Source organism: Peromyscus eremicus, chromosome 6, assembly GCF_949786415.1.
Source record: "Peromyscus eremicus chromosome 6, PerEre_H2_v1, whole genome shotgun sequence".
In the NCBI taxonomy this organism is placed as follows: Eukaryota; Metazoa; Chordata; class Mammalia; order Rodentia; family Cricetidae; genus Peromyscus; species Peromyscus eremicus.
The window spans coordinates 60,141,947-60,151,769 of record NC_081421.1 but is presented as its reverse complement, the minus strand read 5'-3'; the positions used below and the strand labels follow the sequence as shown (position 1 = coordinate 60,151,769).

Here is a 9,823-nt window from a genome sequence, read left to right as displayed (position 1 = left end):
TCCCTTTTCCCAGCTTGTATCAAGTTGGCATTAAACTAGCCAGCACAACTATATAAATACACACGTGTTGCAATGTTGGGCAACCAGAAGCACAATAGATATTTAATGATTGGACAAACATAACTTTTTTTTCTGCTGAAAGTTTGAGTCTTAACTCTTGTCACTTAAACATAAAATAACTGGAATTAAAAGTTTACTGCTGAAGATTTCAAAGAAGAAAAAGTAAGAATGAGCCAACTATAACTATAGCTTTGAAAGTACTGTGTCTTACTTAGGGTTTCTATTGCTGTAATGAAACACCATGACCAAAAGGCAAGTTGGGGAGGAAAGGGTTTATTTGGCTTACACTTCAGCATTGTTGTTCATCACTGAAGGAAGTCAGGACAGGAACTCAAACAGGTCAGGATCCCGGAGGCAGGAGCTGATGCAGAGGCCGTGGAGGGGAGCTCCTTGCTGTCTTGCTTCCCACGGCTTGCTCAGCCTGCTTTGTTATAGAACCCAGGACCAGCAGCCTAGGGATGGCATCACCCACCCTGGGCTGGGCCCTCCCTCATCAATCACTAAATGAGAAACTGCCTTAAAACTGGATCTCAAGGATGCATTTTCTCAACTGAGGCTCCTTCCTCCAACGGTTCTAGCTTGTACCAAGTTGCACACAAAACCACCCAGTACAACGGTATCTTCAAAACTTGGCTCTTACCGTTGCAGGACACTGAGAATAATTAACGTCGGATGGTGGGCCCGTGAATGTGGACTACTTGCTTTTTTTGTTGCTGTGGTCACAGTACCTGATAGAACAATTTAAAGGGGTGTTTTAGGTACTTTTCTGTTGCTGTGACAAAGCACTATGACCAAGGCAACTTGGGGCTCATGGTTCCAGAGGGTTAGAGTCCATGATCACTGTGGTAGTTTAAATAAGAATGGCTTCCATAGGCTCATGTTACTTAGTTACTAGGGAGTGAGCCCTTGTGGGAATAGGTGTGGGGCTTTGTTGGAGGAAGTGTGTCATTGGGGGTGGGCTTTGAGGTTTCAGAAGCCCATTCCAAGCCCAATGTCTCTTCCTGCTGCCCGAGGATCCAGATGTAGAATTCTCAGCTACTTCTCCAGTACCATGTCTGCCTGTGTGCTACCATGCACCTACCATGATGATGGACTGAACCTCAGAAACTGTAAGCAAGCCCTAGTTAAATGCTCTCTTTTGTAAGAGTTGCTGTGGTCATGGTATCTGTTCACAGCAATAGAACAGTGACTAAGACTAAGACAATCATCACAACAGGGAGCATGGCAGCAGGCAACAGAAAGGCTGGCAAGCAGGCACAGTGCCGGAGCAGTAGCTGAGAGTTCACATCTCTATCCACAAGCACGAGAGAGAGAGAGAGAGAGAGAGAGAGAGAGAGAGAGAGAGAGAGAGAGAGAGAGAGAGCGCCTGGGAATGGCATGAGCTTTTGAAACCTTCACATCACGGTGGAACAGGAAGACTCGGGGATCAGGAGCCAGGTATTACTTCCAGAGGCCCATTGGAATGGCTTAAGTGGCAGAAGACAACTTGGCAGGTTAGAGCCAAGTTGCACCACAAAGCCACACCAAGCAACAGCTGTCATGCAAGAGGTCTATTGGGGGTGTGGTGCAGGGGCTGCCTCTGAGCAAGGGTGGAGGGGGGAAAGGAACAGGGAGAGAAGGCACTGGGTTTTTATTAGGGCATACAGCACATGCGCATAGGGAGAATGCATGGCTCATGCAGACAGTGGGAATGTGTCATGGTTTGGGGGCTGATGATGATGCTCACCCCTGAGGGCAGGCCGGTGCAGGGCCTGATTGCTAACACTCTTGCTTACTGACATACTAGCCAGGTCCACCTCCTAAACACTCCTTTTGCTTAGTTGGCACAATGCTTTCTTAGCAGGCAGGAAGCCCTGGGTTTGATCCCTAGAACTACAGAAACTGGGCATGGTGGTACACACCTGAAATCTCAGCACTTAGGTGGTTCAGAAGTTCAAGGTCGTCCTGTGCTACGTATCAAATTCAAGGCCAACATGGGATACAGGAGACCCTGTCTCAAAAAAAGTAAATAAACAATCATTAGAAAAGCAAAACCAGACACACAGGGAGGATCTGGGGGAGGCAGTAGCAACATAGTAAACTGAGATGATCTGATTTCTGTTAGGCTAGAACACAGCATTTCACTTCTGGGAATTCTCCCCACAGTAGATTAGTACAAAACATTCCCCACTTCTTACGCCTCCCTTCACGTTAATTTTCCTATATGCTTTCTCAGACCTTCCATCAAGACGTGGTTTCCACAAAGCTAAGCTAGCCTGGAGCTTTGCCTTAGCCATTAGAATGCAGCAGAAACGGTGACGCAAGAATTCAAGTCAGACCTTATGAGGCCTTGCTTGCTTCAACTTGTTCTCTTGGAAGCCTTTTACCACAGAGGAACCAGCCCAGGTGAGTCTATTGGTAAATGAGACACTGTGGGAAGAAAAGACTGCGTGTCGCAGTTGAGGCATCGAGACCAGCCCACAGCCAGTTGGCTCTCACCCGTGACAGACGACCCAGGACAACATCAGCAGAAATGTTTATAGAACAAACAACTGACCACAGACACCTGAGTGACCCAGCTCAGGTTACAACTCCAGCAGCGGGCCAGCTCACTCACAGCCAGCAAGACGAGCTGCAGTTTTGTGTCCCTGAGGTTTCGTGGTTGTTTGTTATGCAGAGCGGGCTGGGTTTGGATTCCCCCCATCTCCCACCCCCAAACTAAAATCGGTTGATTAAACAGGAGAACAACAAGATTGATAGAGAGGAATGACTACCGTAAGAACAAAGGAGCACTCTCATTACTCTGTGGACCAGGCAGGGCCTCTGCTAGTCCAACTGGAAGCTCTAGAACAGAGATCCACACTCCGTGCTAAGCGCGCACAGCCAGGCCCTTGAGTCACTGTTTGGCTCCGTTGGCTGAAGGTGTCTCAAAGCGGAGGCACTCACAGCCGCAGGCTGAAGGCCTCCAGCACCTTTGGTGCTTGCAAAAATGGCGTTTCTTTTCAAGTCAGTGTTCTCGTTTTGTTGAGATAAGATCTTATCATGGCCTTGTTATATAGCCTAGGTTAGAAACAACACATTGCTGGGCTTGGTGGCACACACCTTTAATCCCAGCACTCAGGAGGCAGAGGTAGGTAGAGTTCCAGGACAACCTGGTCTACAGAGAGAGTTCCAGGACAGCCAGGGCTACACAGAGAAACCCTCTGGGAAAAACAAACAAAAGAACAGACTCATGATCCTTCTGTCTTAGACTCCAGTGAGCTAGGGGTGCAGGCCCATGCTCCCATGCACGGCTGCATTTTATTTGTCTTCTGGTGCTAAGCTGCATCCCTAGAACAATACATTTATGCTTAAGGAATTTCACATGTGATTCTTTCTATGGCCCGTCAAGGTCATTTTAGTTCTTCTGGAACTCGAGACAAGATTTATCTTAGTGATGGCCCTTTAATGCTAGATCTACAGTTATTTTGTCAGCCTTACATAGTGATAACACCCAGATAAAGAGATGATCATCCATAAATCAAGGAAGTTCTGGAGTCAGCCTACTTCAGCTCTCTACGTACACGCCGCCTGGTCATTAGCATCCCAGAAAGTTTGCAATGCAAATTAGCTAGGCAACGCGGATTTGTAATGCTCTACACATCTAGGCATGCACTGTGAGAATCTGAAATATGACTCAAATCTTGTTCTGGATGAAATAGCTATTAGGAAAATCACACATGGCTGCCACTGTGTGTGGACTGAAGTGCCCAATCAAGTCACGGGCATAAAAAAGTAGTGGTTCTGGTATTACTTGGCTCTTTTGAAAGAGTCTCGCTGTGTAGCTTGGGCTGACCTTGAACTCATGGTAATCTCCCTGCCTCAGCCTTTCAAGAGTTGGGATCACAAGTGTGTGCTGTCATGCTTGCCTCCTGTAGCAGTTTAAAAAAGGATTCATAAAATGTTCCCAATAGGCTAATCACTAGAAAGGAGCCAGGCAGAAAACTAGTGGGTAATTTTTTTTCATGGTAATGTCCACAACAATTGAGAAAGAGTTTCTAAACCTTAGGAATGACCAAGCAAGTCCTTTCTTGAAGGGAGAGCTGAGTGGCACCATTGTTTGTCAAGCTACTTATTATATGAGGCAAATCCACTTTCTGACGTGTGTTTAGGGAGCAGTACTTGGAGTGTGCTTTCTCCACTGTCCCTCCTCAATTCCTTTTGTCCTCAGCTCCCACATCTGCTAGTTGTAGTGAGTCTTTCTCTGTCCTGCCATCCAGCTCCCAAATCACAGAGACTTACTATTAATTATGAAAGCTTGGCTGATAGTGTAGGCTTGCTACTAACTAGCTCTCATAACTTAAATTAACCCATACCTTTAAAATATGTTCTTTTTTGTGGCTTGGTTACCTTTACTTTGCAAAGCCCATGCTGCTTGCTCTGTGTCCCTGGCATCTCTGCCCTTCTTCTTCCCGGTGTCCTCTATGCCTGGAAATTCTGCCAGCTATTGGCCATTCAGCTTTTTTTTTTTTTTTTTGGTTTTTCGAGACAGGGTTTCCCTGTGTAGCTTTGGAGCCTGTCCTGGAACTCACTCTGTAGCCCAGGCTGGCCTCAAACTCACAGAGGTCTGCCTGCCTCTGCCTCTCGAATGCTGGGATTAAAGGCATGCGCCACCACCACCCGGCTGGCCATTCGGCTTTTTATTAAACCAAATCAGAGTGACATCTCTACACAGTGTAATCAAATATCTCACAACATTTCTCCCCTTTTGTCTGAATAAAAAGGAAAGTGTTTTAATTTATCATAATAAAACTATATACAATATCAAGGAATATTCCTTTACACTGTGTGAAGATATGTCACTGTGATTAGTTTAATAAAAAGATAAATGGCCAATAGCTAGGCAGGATTTTTGGGGCAGAGAGAATGCTGGGAAGAAGAAGGTGGAGTCACCAATCAGATATGGAGGAAGCAGGGAAGCAGCATGGGCAGTACAGAGTAAAGGTAATAAAGCCACAAGGTAGAAAGTGAATTAATATAAATGGGTTAATTTAAGTTATAAAAACTAGTTAGAAACAAGCCTAAGCTATCAGCCAAGCTTTCATAATTAAGAAGTCTCTGTGTGATTCTTTGGGAACTGACAGGTGGGACAGAAAAATCTGCCTACAGCTAGTCATGGCAGCTTACCAGGGTTTGACTCATTCATAACTGGGTTTTCTTAGCCTGATGAACATATCCTTCTTGGGCTGGTCTGCTCTGCTTGCCTCTTCATAGTTATTGCTCATCAAAGGGAAGCCAGGAACCAAGACGCACTGGTTAAACCTTCTCAAGTTCTGCTCTTAATCTTCCCTCGTCCACTGTACCAAAGCAGCCTCACTTCCCGCCGATGACTGCCCCAAGACTGTAACTCTGCTCACCAGCTGGTCCCTGACTACAAGGAATTCAAATACCCAGATGGCAGATACAGTTTTAATTCTACTGAACCCTTTTGTGTCCTTTGATGAGAATATATACCTCTGTTGATAAAAACAACCTTTAACCATATATGGACCACAACACAAAAAGTCCCAGTGTGCCACTGGAAGTACTTCCACACCTCATCCTCCCCAAGATCCAAGCATACTTCTGATTGATGGTACAGTACCATGTGAAGGTCTCTGCATTCAAGAAGGCTGGGCCCTATCATATCTGTGTGTCACCTTCTACTTTGCACATCAGCTATATTGTGTATGCTTCTTCTGTGTATACATACACATATGCATATCACAAGTATATACATATATACGTATATCTACATATATACACTAGATGTAAGATGTACGATAGAAAAACTTGTAAAGGACTAGTGTTGGCTCACCCATCAGAAGCAAATCTATAGACCAAATGAGCATAAAATCCAAACCTTTCAGAACACCACTCATGGAGCAAGTGATCATTATTAGCCCTTTTCTTCAAATAAAAATGAGGCCCGTCTTGAAACATCAAGGTCAGGGCTCTTAGAAACTGTAGCCTTAGGTTCAAAATATAATAAAATATCTTCAAGAGTCAAAAATGAGGGAGCTTTCCTGAGAGAAGGTCATTTTTTTCCCCAAATCTTCACACATCTGAAAATGAAAATGTTGGTTTTTTATATATAGTAACCTATAACTTCTGTCATTCTTCGGCAGGCCACATTCAGATCCTTGTCCTTTGATTCTTTCTCTGCATTCCAGCCCACACTGTAACCTTTTACAAACTTCCCCTCCTTCCCTCCTTCAGCTTGTTCCAACCTCTTTCTCCCTGCTTTTCCTTGTCACTCTGGTTTTTCTTAACTACTGCACGTCCAGCTTTGCCATCTGTGAAATGGGGGCACATCCGCTATCTCACAAGAAGATGTTGAGATTAAAAGGAGTGAATATGTTGTATAAAATTGCTGTGGTTGCTAGAACTGTTGCAGTATTTGTGGTTTGAACAACAAAAATTTACTGCCTCACAACTGTGAAGGCTGAGCATCTGAGACAGTGGCAGAGGGAGCCTTTGGCCCCTCAGAAAGCTCCAGGGTTTCTCACAGTTCCTTGACTCCAAACTTGATTTGGCTTGTTCCCTGTGTAGGTGTTTCTGTGACCAGATTTCTCTTTTCTATAAGATACCAGCCATATTGGAATAGGAACCCACCCGACGCCAGCATAACCTCGTGTAGTTACATATGTAGAAACTCTAATCCAAATAAAGTCACATTGTGTGGTACTAAGATGCTAACAGGAATTTTAAGGAGCCTCAACTCAAGATTCATATGTAAAACACCCAGAACAGCTCTTGGCATAGAAGACGAACTATGTACGTCTCTGTTCTTTATTGAGTATGTGCTGCTACAGTTTGGATCTGCTATATCCCTGAAGTCTCTTGGGTTAAATCTAGGTCCCTGGAATGTGGTGCTATGTAGGTGGGGCTTACTGGAAGTTAGGTCATTTGGGGCATACCACTAAAGTGCATATTGGGACTGTAGACACACCGACTCTTTCTCCCTTTACTTTTCGGCCACCATGAGGTGAGCACCTCCCTCACACACATTCCTATAAGGATGTGCTGTGTCATTACAGGCCCAAGGCCAGAAAGCCAGCTGATTAGGGACAGAAACTTCTGAGACCCTGGGCTAAAACAAAACCCTCATCTTCTATTTGTTTTCTAGAGCATTTGGAGCTGTGAATCAGACATAGGTCTATTCTTCATTAAGTCATGACAGAGGGAAATCAATGGTCCCATTTTTCTCAGGACTAGTAATGTATGGGGCTAAGAGGTGTTGGCGTACAGAATTTTCAGTAGCCACAGAGAAGTTCCAGTAAAGGAGGACTAGTCCTTTTCCCGCAAAGTGAACAAGATAGGACAGATAGGATCCTCAAGGCAACATGGGACCAGCACCATAGCAAAGACTGCTAGATCTCCCCATGTCCGTTTTGTCCTCATTGCTTGATGTTCATGAATAATCAGGCATGATGGCACATGTCTCTCATCTCAGCATTCAGAGGGCAGATGCAGAAGGATTACAAGTTTATGGCTAGCCTAGGCTATATAATAAGAATCTGTTTATAAATAAATAGACAAAACTTTCAGCATCCTATGACACCACACATAGCCATGTGACTAAGCTCTGTCCCATAGGAAATGACATATATGATTTTAGAGAAGTGTACCAAACAGAAGGAACAGTCTTCCTCATCCACTTCCTCTCCTGACTGGTACTTGTAGGCAATGGCAGCCAGAGCTGGAGGGATTAAAAGAAGCCTGGACCCTTGATTACCATGGAGAAGAAGCATATCTACCAGAGACCTCGCCCTTCTATATTTCATTACTTTCTCTAAGAAAGAAACTTCCACTTTTGAAAGCTGTGGTTATTTTTAGGGCTCTCAGTCATGTACTTAATGCAAATCAAACTAATACACACATTACAGACTACCTTAAAGGGGCGTGAGAGGTGTTACATGGGAAAGGAAAATGTTCAACCACAAAGTACACGTCACAGCTTGCAACCAAAAGAGGCATAACTTCTGATTTTAATAGAGTAGATAAACTATTAAAAGATCTCTGATAAGTTAAAGGAACTCTCCAAGGGCTGGAAATAAATAAGGAACTACAATGAGAGTGTTAATAGCGGACCCACACATGCCGTTGGTGCGAAAGTTGTACACAGCTTAGCTCACTCATTCCTCACAATCGGACTACGAGATAGATATGCTTTGTCCCCTCATTTTACAGAAAAGCAAACTGACTCAAAGGCTACAGAAGATAAAATGACAACACACAGTGGATAGGGAGCCAGAATTCTAGACAGGACAAGAGAGAAGAATCAAGGCAAAGAGACACTTGAGGAGACAAGCACGATGGTAAAGCATTTGCTTAGCATGCATGAAGCCCCAGGTTTATCACCAGCAGAGAGAGAGGGCAATGATAGGAAATGATCCAAGACAATTCAAATACATGAACTTGCAGATTAATGAGGTAACAAATATCAATTTGATTTAAAACACTGATACAAAAATAGTAGTTAAACATACTGAGTACATTCTATAAATTACATTGTTTAATCTCTCTCTCTCTCTCTCTCTCTCTCTCTCTCTCTCTCTCTCTGTGTGTGTGTGTGTGTGTGTGTGTGTGTGTGTGTGTGTGTGTAGAGGTCAGAGGACAACTCCTGGGAATCCATTCTCTTCTTTCACCATATGGGTCCTGATGATCCATCTTAGGCAGACAGGTTTGAAAGCAGACAGCCTCCCCTGTTGAGCTACCTCACCAGTCCCAGATTATGCAGTCTTTCCAACAGTGTTAGGGAACACTGTCCTGCCACTGTCCCCACTTCGTAATGGAAAATGTGGCAGGAAAGCCCAATAACCATCCTCAGGTCACAGAGCATTCAAGTGGTGAATCCAGGATTCAAAGTCAGACCATTTGATTTAAAAAGTTGTACAACAGCTGTGGAGCCCCCATGGGACTGGACTAGGCCCTCTGCATAGACAAGACAGATGTCTAGTTTGACCTGCTTAAGGGGCTCCCTGGCTGTGGGATCGGGATCCGTCCCTGGTGGATAAGCAGGTTGTTTGGAGCCCACTGCCTATGATGGGACACCTTACACAGCCTGGGTGCAGGGTGAGGGACTTGGACCTGCCTTGACTGAGTGTATCAGGCTCTGCTGACTCCCCATGGGAGGCCTTGCCTTGGAGGAGACGGGAATGGGGTGTGCATTGGGGGAGGGTTAGGGATAGGAGGAGGGAGGGGAGGGGAATCTGTGGTTGTTATATAAAATAAATAGAAAATTACTTAATAACAAAAAAATAAAAATAAATGCTACAATTAACAAAAAAGTAAAAGTTGTACTTTTCCAGCCAGGCGAGGGTGGTGCACGCCTTTAATCCCAGCACTCAGGAGGCAGAGGCAGGAGGATCTCTGTGAGTTCGAGGCCAGCCTTGTCTACAGAGCGAGATCCAGGACAGGCACCAAATCAGAAAGTTGTACTTTACAATCACTTCTTTGGGAAATCTTCTGTGATGAAAATCTATGAGCTAAAAATATTTGAGTACAGACGGAATGGTGATTGAAGACACGGGTCTCTTCATGACCCAGCAGAACTTCCTGTGGTGATGGGGGTTCTGTGTCTATGTTGTCTAATCCGACAATCACAAGCCACACATTTGAAACATGGATAATGCAACGGAAGAACTAAACTTTACATTTTTATTTACTTTAATAAACTTAAACTTAAATGTAAGTCCCTATAGGCGGCTAATGGCTACCGTGTCATACAGCACAAGTTCAAAGCTAATGAAGACAAGTGAAC

The 9,823-nt window shown here is 44.5% G+C and overlaps 1 non-coding gene across 1 annotated transcript; it reads right to left on the bottom strand.

The window, feature by feature from the left end:
* Nucleotides 1–3,977: 3,977 nt before the first annotated feature.
* On the bottom strand, nt 3,978–4,096 carry LOC131913943 (small nucleolar RNA SNORA32). Its single transcript, XR_009380012.1, has one exon. It is a non-coding gene; the product is annotated as a small nucleolar RNA SNORA32 (small nucleolar RNA).
* Between the last annotated feature and the right edge of the window lie 5,727 nt (nt 4,097–9,823).